The sequence below is a fragment of the Jaculus jaculus genome, chromosome 16 (assembly GCF_020740685.1).
Source record: "Jaculus jaculus isolate mJacJac1 chromosome 16, mJacJac1.mat.Y.cur, whole genome shotgun sequence".
NCBI classification, from domain to species: domain Eukaryota; kingdom Metazoa; phylum Chordata; class Mammalia; order Rodentia; family Dipodidae; genus Jaculus; species Jaculus jaculus.
The window spans coordinates 57,357,675-57,370,798 of NC_059117.1; the positions used below are offsets into that span (position 1 = coordinate 57,357,675).

The 13,124-nt window shown below is 45.0% G+C and overlaps 1 protein-coding gene across 2 annotated transcripts in view; it reads left to right on the plus strand.

Annotated features, from left to right (window-relative positions):
* Positions 1-13,124, plus strand: part of Rftn1 (raftlin, lipid raft linker 1) — a 256,787-nt gene that overhangs the window by 147,965 nt on the left and 95,698 nt on the right. The gene's annotated exons all lie outside the window — the stretch shown is intronic.

The following is a 13,124-nucleotide window of genomic DNA, read 5'->3' on the forward strand; positions in this document are numbered from 1 at the left end:
TTATTTTTACTTATATACTAGAGAGAGAGAGAGAGAGAGAGGCAGATTAACAGAGAGAGAGAGAGAGACAGAGAGAAAGGGGGAGAAAGAGAGAGATGGAGAGAGAATGGGCCCAGTAGGGCCTCTAGTCACTTCAAACAAATTCCAGCTGCACCCGTCACCTTGTGCCTCTGACTTACATGAGTCTAGGGGAATCGAGCCTGGACTGGCAGGTTTTGCAAGCAAGAGCTTCTAACCACTCTGTGATCTCCCCAGGACATAGCTGCGAGAAGCTGATCACGTTTATCTTCTTGCTGAGAAGGCTTGATCTTTAAGGCCGGGCTTTAGCTCAGTAATGGAGCGGTTGTCTAGCATATTGAAGTCCCGGATTCCATTTTCATTAGCACAGACTCGGTTTTCCAATGGGAACAGACCACACCACTCTCAAACAACAAGAAGAGCAGGACTGAAATTTCTCAAACAACAGTGAAGAAACAGGTCTCTCCCCATCCTCAGCCTAATACATCATGGAACAATACCTGTTTATAATTTTCTTTTTTTGAGGTAGAGTCTTACTCTAGCCCAGGCTGACCTGGAATTCACTGGGTGGCCTCAAACTCACAGTGATCCTTCCACCTCTGCCTCCTGAGTGCTGGGATGAAAGGCGTGTGCCACCACACCTGGCTTGGAACAGTCTTTTTAAAACCCAGAGAGAAGGAGAAAGTGAAAGACTGCTTGTGAAGTCCGGGGAGAAATGGAAGTGTGTGATGTCACAGAATCTGAAGAGAGAGCTTGCTACCAGTCCTGATAGGAGGAAGTTTTGTTTGAACTAGGAGGTTTGTAAAAAATATTTTCTTTGTTCATTTGATGGAGAGAGATAAAGAGGCAGAGAGAGAGAGAGAGAGAATGGGAGCTAGAGATGTGGCTTAGCAGTTGAGGTACTTGCCCTGGAAGTATAAAGACCCAGGTTCTACTTCCCAGAATCCACATAACCAGATGGGAGCATGTGTCTGGAGTGCGTTTGTAGTGGCTAGAGGCCCTGGCATGCCCATTCTAAAAAGAAATGTGAGGGGGGGGGGAGGGAGGGAGGGAGAGAGGGAGGGAGTATGGTCATGTCAGGGCCTCTAGCCACTGCAAAGGAACTCCAGACACATGTGCTACCATGTGCATCTGGCTTTACATGGGTCCTAGGGAATCAAACCTGGGACCTTTGGCTTTACTAGCAAGTGCTTTAGCTGCTAAGCCCTCTCTCCAGCCCTAGAATACTTTTATAAAGGTGAAAGGTGCCAGGAGAGAAGGGAAAGTTAAACTGGGCTTGGTGACAGAGCTTGTAATGCCAGCACTTGGGAGGCTGAGGCAATAGGATCATGAATTTGAGGTCAGCCTGGGGCAAGTGGATGCAGTCAAAGCCCTGCTTAGCTATTGCTTCATGGACCTCAAAAGAGCTCTATGGAGACTGAAGCTTAGCTTCAGTGGCACCTTGATGTTGGAGATGCAAAGGAGGAATGGGTGGATTTAATAAAACCTTGTCTCAAGAAAAAAGTAAAGCCAGGCATGGGGGCGTATTACCTTTTTACCTTTAATCCCAGGATTTGGGAGGCAGAGAGAAGAGGCTGTCCATGAGTTCAAGGCCACTCTGAGAATACAGAGTGAATTTCAGGTCAGCCTGGGCTAGAGTGAGACCCTACCTTGAAAAACCAAAAAAAAAAAAAAAAAAAAAAAATGGGGCTGGAGAGATGGCTTAGCAGTTAAGGCACTTGCCTGTGAAGCCTAAAGACACAGGTTTGATTCCCCAGATCCCGTTCTAAAAAGTGCCCATTCTAAAAAGAAATGAGAGAGAGAGAGAATGATTATGTCAGATGCATATGGTGGCTCATGCATCTGGAGTTTGTTTGCAGTGGCTGGAGGTCCTGGCACACCCATTCTCTCTCTCTCTCTAATAAATAAAATAAGCTATTTAACAAAATAATAAAGCTACTTTAGTATAAAATAAGTCCAAGGGCTCAGTGGTGAAGAGTACATCCCACATAAGCATGAGGACCTGGATCTGAGACCATCCTGGTTCAACTCCCCAGAATCCATGTAAAAAAGATGGGTATGGCCACAGAGGGTTGGGGGGCAGGGACCAGAAAATCACTGGAGCTCGCTGACCAAAAAGGAAAAAAAAAAAAAAAAAAAAACAAGAATGAAATGCCATTTTCAGAGAGAGAAAAACATGGGAAGTCACTCTGGTAAAGCCAATATATTTGAAGATCTAGTTGGCATCAGTGGTGGAAATACTGGGGAAGGAGGGACTAAGAGAATGCAGAAGGGAAAAGGGAGGGAGGTCTTGCAATATCTTGCAATATAGCCCAGGCTAGCCTTGAACTTTCAATCTTCAGCCTGCCTCAGCCACCTGAGTTCTGGGATTATAGGCAGGTGCCACCACACCTAGCTTGACATACAACCTTTTTGGAATACACTTCAAGCAATTACATTTATGCTTATAAATTATTTCATAATTTATAAAATTATAATAATTGTAAATAATTATTGATTGTCTAGTTGTACCATGTGTATTTTAAATTATATAACCTGTGTAAATTTAGAAATCATGCTCTTCCTCTCTTATTTACATTTCCTGAAGTGATTTTATTCCCACATCTTTCCTCGTGCATCTTTACACTTCGTAACTCTCATAAGTAGAGTGATTTTTAAAAATATTTAATTTATTTATTTGCAGTAGAGAGATAGAGATGAGGGTGGGAGAGAAAGAGTATGTGAGGATGGGCATGCCCAGGCCTCTAGCCACTGCCAACAAATTCCAGGCGCATGCACCACCTTGTGCATCTGGCTTCTGTGGGTACTGGGGAATCAAACCCAGGTTGTTATGCTTTGCAGGCAAGTGTCTTAACTGCCAAGCCATCTCTCCAGCTCAGTAGAGTGACTTTTTGGCGGTCACGTAACACAGGTGTTGCGGCCATCCTCACTGTCACTGAAGTTGTTTAGGATCAGCAGTTTTTCTTTTTTCTTTCTTTCTTTCTTTTTTTTTTTTTTTTTTTTTTTTTTGGTTTTCCAAGGTAGGGTCTCACTCTGGTCCAGGCTGACCTGGAATTAACTCTGTAGTCTCAGGGATGGCCTTGAACTCATGGCGATTCTCCTACCTCTGCCTCCCGAGTGCTGGGATTAAAGGCGTGCACCACCATGCCCGGCAGTTTTTCTTTCTTTTTTTTTTTTTTAAAAAAAAGATTTTATTTATATTTATTTGAGACAGAGAGAGGGAGAGAGAGAGAGAGAATGGGTGCGCCAGGGCCTCTAGCCTCTGCAAGTGAACTCCGCCCCCTTGTGCATCTGGCTGACTTGGAACCTGGAGAATTGAACGGGGGTCCCTTGGCTTTGCAGGCATGTGCCTTAACTGCTAACCCATCTCTCCAGCCTAGATCAGCAGTTTTCCAATTCATGAGTGATGATGTTGCTGGAAACCCAACACACAGCTCATTCATTTCACATTAGGATGGCTGATTTCTTTCATCCAGTTCATAGGGGAATGTGAAATCTCTGCAGTGGAGCCACTTATTCTGTTGGGCTCCTTGAAAAGAAAGAAAAGGACTAGGGAGAATGCTCAGTGGTTAAAGGTGCTTGTGGCAAAGCCTGCTGACCTAGGTTCAAACCCCCAATACCCACATAAAGCCAGATACACAAAGTGGCACATGTGTCTGGAGTGCATCTACAGTGCAAGTGGCAAGAAGCCCTGGCACATCCATTCATTTTTTTCCTTTCTCTCAAACAAGTAAATAAAAATATTTAAAAATAAATAGGGCTGGAGAGATGGCTTCGCAGTTAAGGTGCTTGCTTGCAAAGCCAAAGGACCCTGGATCAACTCCCCAGGACCCACAGAGCCAGGTGCACAGGATGGCTCATGCGTCTGGAGCTTGTGTGTGGTGGCTGGAGGCCCTGCTGTGCCCATTCTCCTTTTAAAAAAGGAAAAAGAAAAAGATAGAAAATAAATAGTCCAGTATGGTGGCATAGGCCTTTTTTATAATTTTTTAAAGTATTTTTATTTATTTATTTGACAGAGAAAGGGGGAGGACAGAATGGGTGCACCAGGGCTTCCAGCCACTGCAAACAAACTCCAGACGCATGTACCCCCATGTGCATCTGGCTAATGTGGGCCCTGGGGAATCAAACCAGGGTCCTTTGGCTTTGTAGGCAAACGCCTTAACTGCTAAGCCATCCCTCCAGCCTTTTTGTTTGTTTGTTTGTAATTTTGTTAATGAGAGAGAGAGGGAACGAATTGGGCCTCCTGCCACTGCAAACAAACTCCAGACGCATATGCCACCTTGTACATCGGGCTTATGTGGATCCTGGGGAATCAAACCTGGGTCCTTTGGCTTTACAGGCAGGTGCCTTAACTGCTAAGCTACCTCTTTTTAAAAGCCAGCTTGGGTTGGAAAGATGGCTTAGCCCAAAGGTGTGGAGAGAGAAGTTTGAACTCTGGATGTTGGAATTTTGTGGTGCTGGCTGTTGGTTGTTATCTCTGTTCTTCCCCTGTAAGCCCCAAATAAGCGCCCTTCCTCCCATAAGCTTTGTCTGGTTGGCTGTTTGTTTCAGCAACGTCTAGCCTACTGCAACTGTAATGACTTATGCCTTTGCCACAGTGTACTTAAGTGCTTCCAATCTCTTCTTCATTTTGCATGTGTGATGTATATAGATATGTATGTATATACATATGGATGTATGTAAATAATGATGCAAGGACCTCACTCTGTAGTCCAGGCTTCCCTGGAACTCATTATGCTAACTACACTAGCTTCAGACTTGAGCAATCCTCCTGCCTCAGCTTCCAGAGATCTGGGATTACAGGCATGTGCCACCTCGCATGGCTTCCGTTTTCTTTTTTAAAAAATTATTGATTTGAGAGAGAAAGAGGGAGAGAGAGAGACTTAGCACACCAGGGCCTCCAGCCACTGCAAATCAACTCCAGACACATGTGCCACCTTGTGCAACTGGCTTACGTAGGTACTGCAGAATCGAACCTGGGTCCTTAGTCTTCACAGGCAAGCACCTTAACTTCTAAGCCACCTCTCCAAACCCACATTACTCAGATCTTGTCACCTCTTGAGATACTTTACATACTATGTTCATTTTATTTTTTTATTTTTTATTTATTTGAGAGCGACAGACACAGAGAGAAAGACAGATAGAGGGAGAGAGACAGAATGGGCGCGCCAGGGCTTCCAGCCTCTGCCAACGAACTCCAGACGCGTGCGCCCCCTTGTGCATCTGGCTAACGTGGGTCCTGGAGAACCGAGCCTCGAACCAGGGTCCTTAGGCTTCACAGGCAAGCGCTTAACCACTAAGCCATCTCTCCAGCCCTCATTTTTTTTTTTAACTCTCTTGAACATGTTCAAAGCAAGGTGCTGAATGAACAGACGAATGAAAGTAAGAGGCCACATGTTTTCCCGCTTGCAAGGCCTCAGCAGTCGGTAGGAACAGGTGTGTTGAAAAGCGATGTATGTCGACAGAGGGTTCAGACAGGGGGATGTTTTCTTTGTCCTGTCACGCAGTTGTGTTTGCCAGGGTTCGGAAATTGAGTTAGCCATCCCTGAAAGTGACCTGGGACCTAGCTGCCACATGTTTCTACTTCATACTCCTCATCGCACAGCGTTGTAGATGTGGACCTTGCTGTTATCACCAGGAAAAAAAAAAAAGGACAATAGAGATATTCTATAAGCATATATAAACTTTCTGAGATGGCTCATGTTTTGAGTGCTAATTATGCACCGTCAGCGAACACTTGTAAGAGGTAAGGGGTTGATCGTATGTTGACCCCCCTCCAAGTTCACAGGTGCTGATCACCCACCCCCTCCCCAAGGCCTCCTGCCCTTCTGCCAGCCGTCTGGGACCTGGCACGTGAGCTCGTCTCCTCCGAGGGCCCAGTTGTGCATAGAACACCGCAGCTGCCTGCTGTGTCTCCCTGAGGCTGGCAACTTGTGCTCCTGTGGCTTTTGATTGTGGCATCAGTTGTTTGTTTGTTTGTTTGTTTGTTTTTTCCTGAGGGTTTTAAGAGCCAGGGTGAAGGAATCACACCTCCTGTAAGGTTTTCTCCCTCTCTGTCTTTGGGAGAGCCACCACCATCCCCTTAGGATCCAAGTGGGTAGTGTTGAAAATAGGGTGAGGAGCAGGGCGTGGTGGCACACGCCTTTAATCCCAGCACTCAGGAGGCTGAGGTATGAGGATCGCCATGAGTTCGAGGCCATCCTGAGGCTACAGAGTGAATTCCAGGTCAGCCTGGGCTAGAGTGGGACCCTCCCTCAAAAAACAAAAAAGAAAACAGGGTGAGGAAGAGAAAGTGCTTAGACAGAAGACAATTAGTTCCTGAAGCCTGCTTGCCTCCTCTGGAAAAATCTGGAATTTTAAAGGCTCAATTCTAGAATTTTCTATTCCAGTAAAGCTGACCACCTAATTAATAATTTGAGCAGCTATTGAGGTAGGTCCCTTTGTCAAAATATGGTCTTCTGTACCAACATGATAATCCCCAAGATTGTTAACAGCACAAGTTCTATGGTGACGGGCTAGTCTGACTTTTATTTTTATTTGTTTTATTTGAGACAGAGAGAGAATGGGCGTGCCATGGTCTCTATCCTCTGCAAATGAATTCCAGACCCATATGCCACCTTATGCATCTGGTTTATGTGGGTCCTAGGGAATCAAACCTGGGTCCTTTGGTTTTGCAGGCAAGTGCCTTAACCACCAAGCTATCTCTCCAGCCCCAGTATGGCTTTGAAATAACTCCTCCTCATTCTCAAAGAGGTCTGGATTGAGATTGTGGCATGCTTGACCTTATAGTTGGTCCTGTTTTTAAATGACTTGCCCTCATTTTCAGAGAGGCCAGGATTAGGACTGTGGCATGCTGGCTCTTAGCACCATAGGCCCTCATTGATGAGGCCTAGTGGCTCTTTTTAGAATTCCCTCTCTTCCTTATCTGGTCTAGCAGTGTTTGTTGAATAATTCATAACTATTTTCTGTCCCTTCCTTAACTAATCAAGTGTCATCAGAACTCAACAGAAGGGTTGCTATTTTCACAAAGTTTTTTTTCTTTTTAAATTTAAGAGTGAACGTTGCCTTCTGATATTTCACTACAACAAATACTGTCATGAGAAAAATCTAAAATTTAAGTGATTCATTTGTTGGGTCTTTTATGTCTTTTTTGTTTTGTTTTGTTTTTCGAGGTAGGGTCTTACAATGACCTGGAATTCACTTATGTAATCTCAGGCTCAGGAGTTGGAGGCCCTGGCGTGTCCATTCTCTCTTTCTCTCTCTCTCTCTCTCTTTCCTTGCCACTAAATAAATAACAATATTTTTTAAAGGTACTTCGGAGGAGATGGGTAGTAGGAATGAAACTGGTTCAGGTGACAGGGATGTTGGGGGGGGGGTTACAATCTTGCTATTGGGCAGAAGGCCAAGAAATTTCTAGAAAAAGTAATTGTGATATTCAGGTTTCAGGAAGTAGAAATCAGAATAAAAACACCTGAAGAGATTGAGAAACTTTAAAAGAACATGTTTAGGTATATCCCTGGTGGAAATGGTGTTTTGATGGAAATGTTCACTGTTCAGTTGGTATAGAGATTTTATTTTCAGTGACTTCCTGTTTTGAATGGGAAGCAGTTGCTTCTGCAACAGGCTTCTGAGACACTCCCCAGAGGGTGACAGAAGCTTCTCTTCACGCTGCCAGAGGAGTCACATAGATGGCTGTTTTCCTAAGCCTCACATGCACAGGACTCTGTGACCCTTCCTGCCTCCGCTCGTGCCTGGGAAGGTGGGTGTACCACGCTTCCTCTCGAAGAGCAGCGCACACATCATCATTAATTCATGCTCTGCACATTTGTAACTTGTGATAAGCAAGAACGCAGCCTGAGTTCGCCTACAGGTTTGTAAGCCGATTAATAATGTAAGCCCTCCTGTGCAGGGCCACCGTATGCTTACCTCAAGGGTACCTGCTTTGCACCCACAGTTTGGATACACCATCACAAACTGAGAGGCTAATTACAAGTTGCTCTTACCTCTCTGTATTAAAGCAGGGCCCCCCGAGGCCCACTCCTGGGGAGCATTTCTTGTTTCGTAGTTTACATTTCTGCATATTTGAGAGAGCTGCGGATTACATCTCTTACAAAGGATTGTAGCGTGTTACATTTTAAGAAGTGTTGGCAACCTGGCATCTCCTATGGGTATGAATTAGTGAAGACCACCGTATTCTGAGGGATGGGGGAGGGGAGAAGAGAAGCCATCTATTGCCCTGTTAACACCCTCCCCCTCTCCTGCCTCACTCCCCACCTTCCCCAAACATTGTGACTTAGAACAATAATCATTTTTTTTTGTTCAAAAGCCTGCACATTGGGCAGAACTTCCACAGATAGCCAAGCACTCTTCTTCATGGTAGCAGCTGGGTGATTTGGTGGCTGGGGACCCACTGTTGTTTAGTTGTTTTTTGTTTGTTTGTTTGTTTGTTTTTTGAGGTAGAGTCTCGGTTTAGCCCAGGCTGACCTGGAATTCACTATGTAGTCTCAGGCTGGCCTCAGACTCACTGTGATCTTCCTACCTCTGCCTCCCGAGTACTGGGATTGGGACCCCCTTTTAAAAAATATTTTTGTTTATTGTTAGAGAGAGAATGGGTGCGCCAGGGCCTCCAGCTGCTGCAAGCAAACTTCGAATGCATGCGCCACCTTGTGCATCCAGCTTTACATGGGTACTGGGGAATCGAACCTGGGTCCTTTGCCACCAAGTGCCTTAACCACCTTAACCACTAAGCTATCTCTCCAGCCCCAAGACTCACTTTTATGATGGCACACACACATGACTGCAGGACAGATGCTGTCTGTTGACCTCTGCTGGCTTGGGCTTCCTTCAAACATGACAGCAAGGTTCTGAGGTTTGGTTTGTTTTGTTTGCAAAGCAGGATCTTCCTCTTGTGGGATCACTCTGTAGTCCCAAGCTGGCCCCAAACTTATGGGGTCCTCCTACCTTCAGTCTCCTAAGTGCTGGGGTAAAAAGACAGGGTTGGGAAGTGGTGACTTCCGGTGACGGCCAGGTTCAAAGGGCAGATACTCTAAGAAAACAAGGTGGAAGGTCATGGAATCCTTTTTGACCATCAGCCCCAAAAGTCACATAAAGTTCTTTTCACCTTGCTCATTGGTGGAGGCATCACATAAACACTCCATTTCCAGTACTGGGGACCCCCCCCCCCCCCGTCCAGGCTCCTCCTCTTGGTGGAAGAAGAGTCAAGGTTCTAGCTTATCACAGGAGAGGAAAGGATCGTTGTGACTATCTTTGGAAAATGCAGTCTGTCACATACACAAATGCAGACGTGGGAGTTCAGAGCCAGTCCATTCTAAGCTCATGCAAGGGTAAAGTACCTTTTTTTTTAAATTTTTATTTATTTATTTATTTGAGAGCGACAGACACAGAGAGAAAGACAGATAGAGGGAGAGAGAGAGAATGGGCGCGCCAGGGCTTCCAGCCTCTGCAAACGAACTCCAGACGCGTGCGCCCCCTTGTGCATCTGGCTAACGTGGCACCTGGGGAACCGAGCCTCGAACCGGGGTCCTTAGGCTTCACAGGCAAGCGCTAAGCCATCTCTCCAGCCCGTAAAATACATTTGAAAAACTTGAAGGCAGGCTGGAAAGATGGCTTAGCAGTTAAGGTTCTTGCCTGCAGGGCCAAAGCACTTTGGTTCAATTCCCCAGGACCCATGTAAGCCAGATGTACAAAGTGGCGCATGCGTCTGGAGTTCATTTGCAGTGGCTAGAGGCCCTGGCATGCCCATTCTGTGTGTTTGTGTGTGTGTGTGTGTCTCAAGTAAAAAAATAATTTTTTTTAAATAAGGAAAAAAAAAACTTGAAGGCAACATGGTGGCTCATGCCTTTAATCCCAGCACTTGGGAGGCAGAGGTAGGGGGATTGCCATAAGTTCAAGGCCACCCTGAGACTACATAGTGAATTCCAGGTCAGCCTGGGCTAGAGTAGGACCCTACACAAAAATGAACAAAAAAACTTGAAGGCAGCAAATGAGAGTAAGAAGTTGAGTATTAAATTCAATTAAATTCAGTAGCCATTGAGATAATCTCTACTGTATGCATCTCAAAATCTTCCCTCTCTCCCCACAAAAATAATCTGTTGTGGACTAGAGAGATGGCTTAGCAGTTAAGGCATTTGCCTGCAAATCCAAAGGACCCAGGTTCAATTCCCCAGGACCCATGTTAGCCAGATGCACAAAGGATACATGCATCTGGAGTTCGTTTGCAGTGCCTAGAGGCCCTGGTGTGCCCATTCTCTCTCTCTCTCTCTCTCTCTCTCCCTCTTTCTATGTCAAATAAATAAATTAAATAACCTGTTGTGTGCTGGAGGGAGTGCTTAGTGCTTAAGGCTCTTGCCTGAAAGCCTAAGGACCCAGGTTTGATTCCCTAGTACTCACAAGGTGGCACATGCATCTGGAGTTCGTTTGCAGTGGCTAGAGGCCCTCGTGCACCCATTCTCTTTCTCAAATAAATAAGTTATATATATGAATACTTTAATTTTTTTTTAATTTTTATTTATTCATTTGAGAGAGAGAGAGAGAGAGAATGGGCACACCAGGGCATCCAGGCACTGCAAATGAACTCCAGATGCATGCGCCACCATGGGTCCTAGGGAATCGAACCTGGGTCCTTTGGCTTTGCAGGCAAGCACCTTAACTACTAAGCCATCTCTCCAGCCCTATGTGACTACTTTAAAAATATAACCTGTTGCTAGTTGGGGATCCCACCTGTCTTCATGAGCTCTTCAGCTCTCTCAGATCATTTCCATTTTCCACAGACCATCCTGAGGTTCCCCAAGGCATTTACAGAAGAATAAAACATTCATTTCTTCAGCACATAGCAATTGAAACCATCCTCCAATACTTAGTTTAACTGCCTCGTTCACCCTGGGACTTAAAGTGTCATTAAGACTGTTATATTTTTGTTGATCTGGAGTCATGGGAATTAAAGAAAAGGGGGGAGGGCTTTTTAACCAAGGGTTAAAACCAGGATAGCAGTGCCCAACTGCACCATTTCGACATTGTGTTAAAAGTGCCTTTCATTAATGTTGTGGATGCCAATGTAAATTGTGTTGGTGGGAGAAAAAGTCACGAATGCTGGATGTTAAAGCAGTGTGGTGTGAAGGGGAAACATCTGCTCCTGGTTACACTCTTTAAACTTTTAAGCTCTTTTGCCTCCATCATTTAACGGTGCTGCTGAGATTTGAGTTCCACGAAGAGTCTAAAGATGGTTTTTCTGGAACATTCCAGGAGTTCTAATAAGCCCTTGAGTCTTAGCGGACCCAGCTTGTCATACATTCCAGAGTTATTGATACAACGGTGTGAGTATACATTTCTGGTTGTCAGCTCTAGGATTCTAGCCATTTGTTTGAGGATAATTATGGAGTTCCCAGGTGGTACACCGTAATCATATATCGTGGTCAGTACACTACATTGCGTTTTGGGGTGTTTGAGGAAAGTAATCACCTCATGTGTATTAGTGGCCCTCTCATTGCTGTGACCAAATACCTGACCAGAAGCAAGTAAGGAAGATTAGGTTTATTTCTGGTCACAGTTTGAGGTTATGAACCATCATGGCTGGATCTTGAGACAGCTGGTCACATCCAGTCCACAGTGAGGAAGCAGACAGTGGTGAATCCTAGCTCTCTCCTTTCTATATAGTCCAGGTCCCTAGCTTATAGACTGGTGCAGCCAACAGCTGTGAAAGGGAGCTGGAGAGATGACTTAGTGGTTATTAAAGCGCTTGCTTGCAGAGCCTGATGGCCTGGGTTCGATTCTCCAGTGCCCATGTAAAGCCAGATATATAAAGTTGTATATACATCTGGAGTTCATTTGCAGTAGCAGAAGGCCCTAGCATGGCCATTCTTTCTTTCTTTCTTTTTTTGTGTGTGAGTGAGAGAATGTATGGGCTCACCAGGGCCTCCTGCCACTGCAAACAGACTCTAGATGCATGTGCCACTTCGGGCTTCTGGCTTTACGTGGGTACTAGGGAATGAAACTTGGGTTGTCAGGCTTTGCAAGTAAAGTGTCTTTAACCACTGAGCCATCTCCCAAGTCCCACATGTGGTTCTTTGGTTGTTTTTTTTTTTTCTTGGTTTTTTTTTTTTTTCCTTTTGCCTCATGGCCCACTCATGGAGCCACACACACAGAAACGCCTGGCAAAGCTATCTGTTCCAAAGCTAAGTGTCAACGCTTCACTACAGGCAGCTTCAGATGTGAGCGCAAGCCCATGTTATTTTTGAGCCTGCCTTTTGAGAAAGCTGCATCAGTTGAGGTGACAAAAGATGGGAACGGCTGTGTGTGTGTGATAAAATATTCACCGTAAAGACTTATGTGAACCGTGTAACCCAGAGCAGCACTTTTTGTACCCAGTCTGACATGCAGTAGATTGGCTGTTTGTAGGCTGTCTATGTATATCATGGGTCCTCCAGCAGGGGCCCTTGGGTTATGAAGAGCGTCAAAGGGGCAATGGTCTGGCCTAGGGATGTCCTATATGCCTCTGAAATCACAGTCAAAACCTCTATTTCCATCATTCTGTGTTGTTTTTTTTAAATTTTTATTAACATTTTCCATGATTATAAAATATATCCCATGGTAATTCCCTCCCTCCCCACCCCCACACTTTCCCGTTTGAAATTCCATTCTCAATCATATTACCTCCCCATTACAAACATTGTAATTACATATATACAATATCAACCTATTAAGTATCCTCCTCCCTTCCTTTCTCCACCCTTTATGTCTCCTTTTCAACTTACTGGCCTCTGCTACTAAGTATTTTCATTCTCACGCAGAAGCCCAGTCATCTGCAGCTAGGATCCCCATATGAGGGAGAACATGTGGCGCTTGGCTTTCTGGGCCTGGGTTACGTGACTTAGTATAATCCTTTCCAGGTCCATCCATTTTTCTGCAAATTTCATAACTTCATTTTTCTTTATCGCTGAGTAGAACTCCATTGTATAAATGTGCCACATCTTCATTATCCACTCATCTGTTGAGGGACATCTAGGCTGGTTCCATTTCCCAGCTATTATAAATTGAGCAGCAATAAACATGGTTGAGCATGTACTTCTAAGGAAATGAGATGAGTCCTT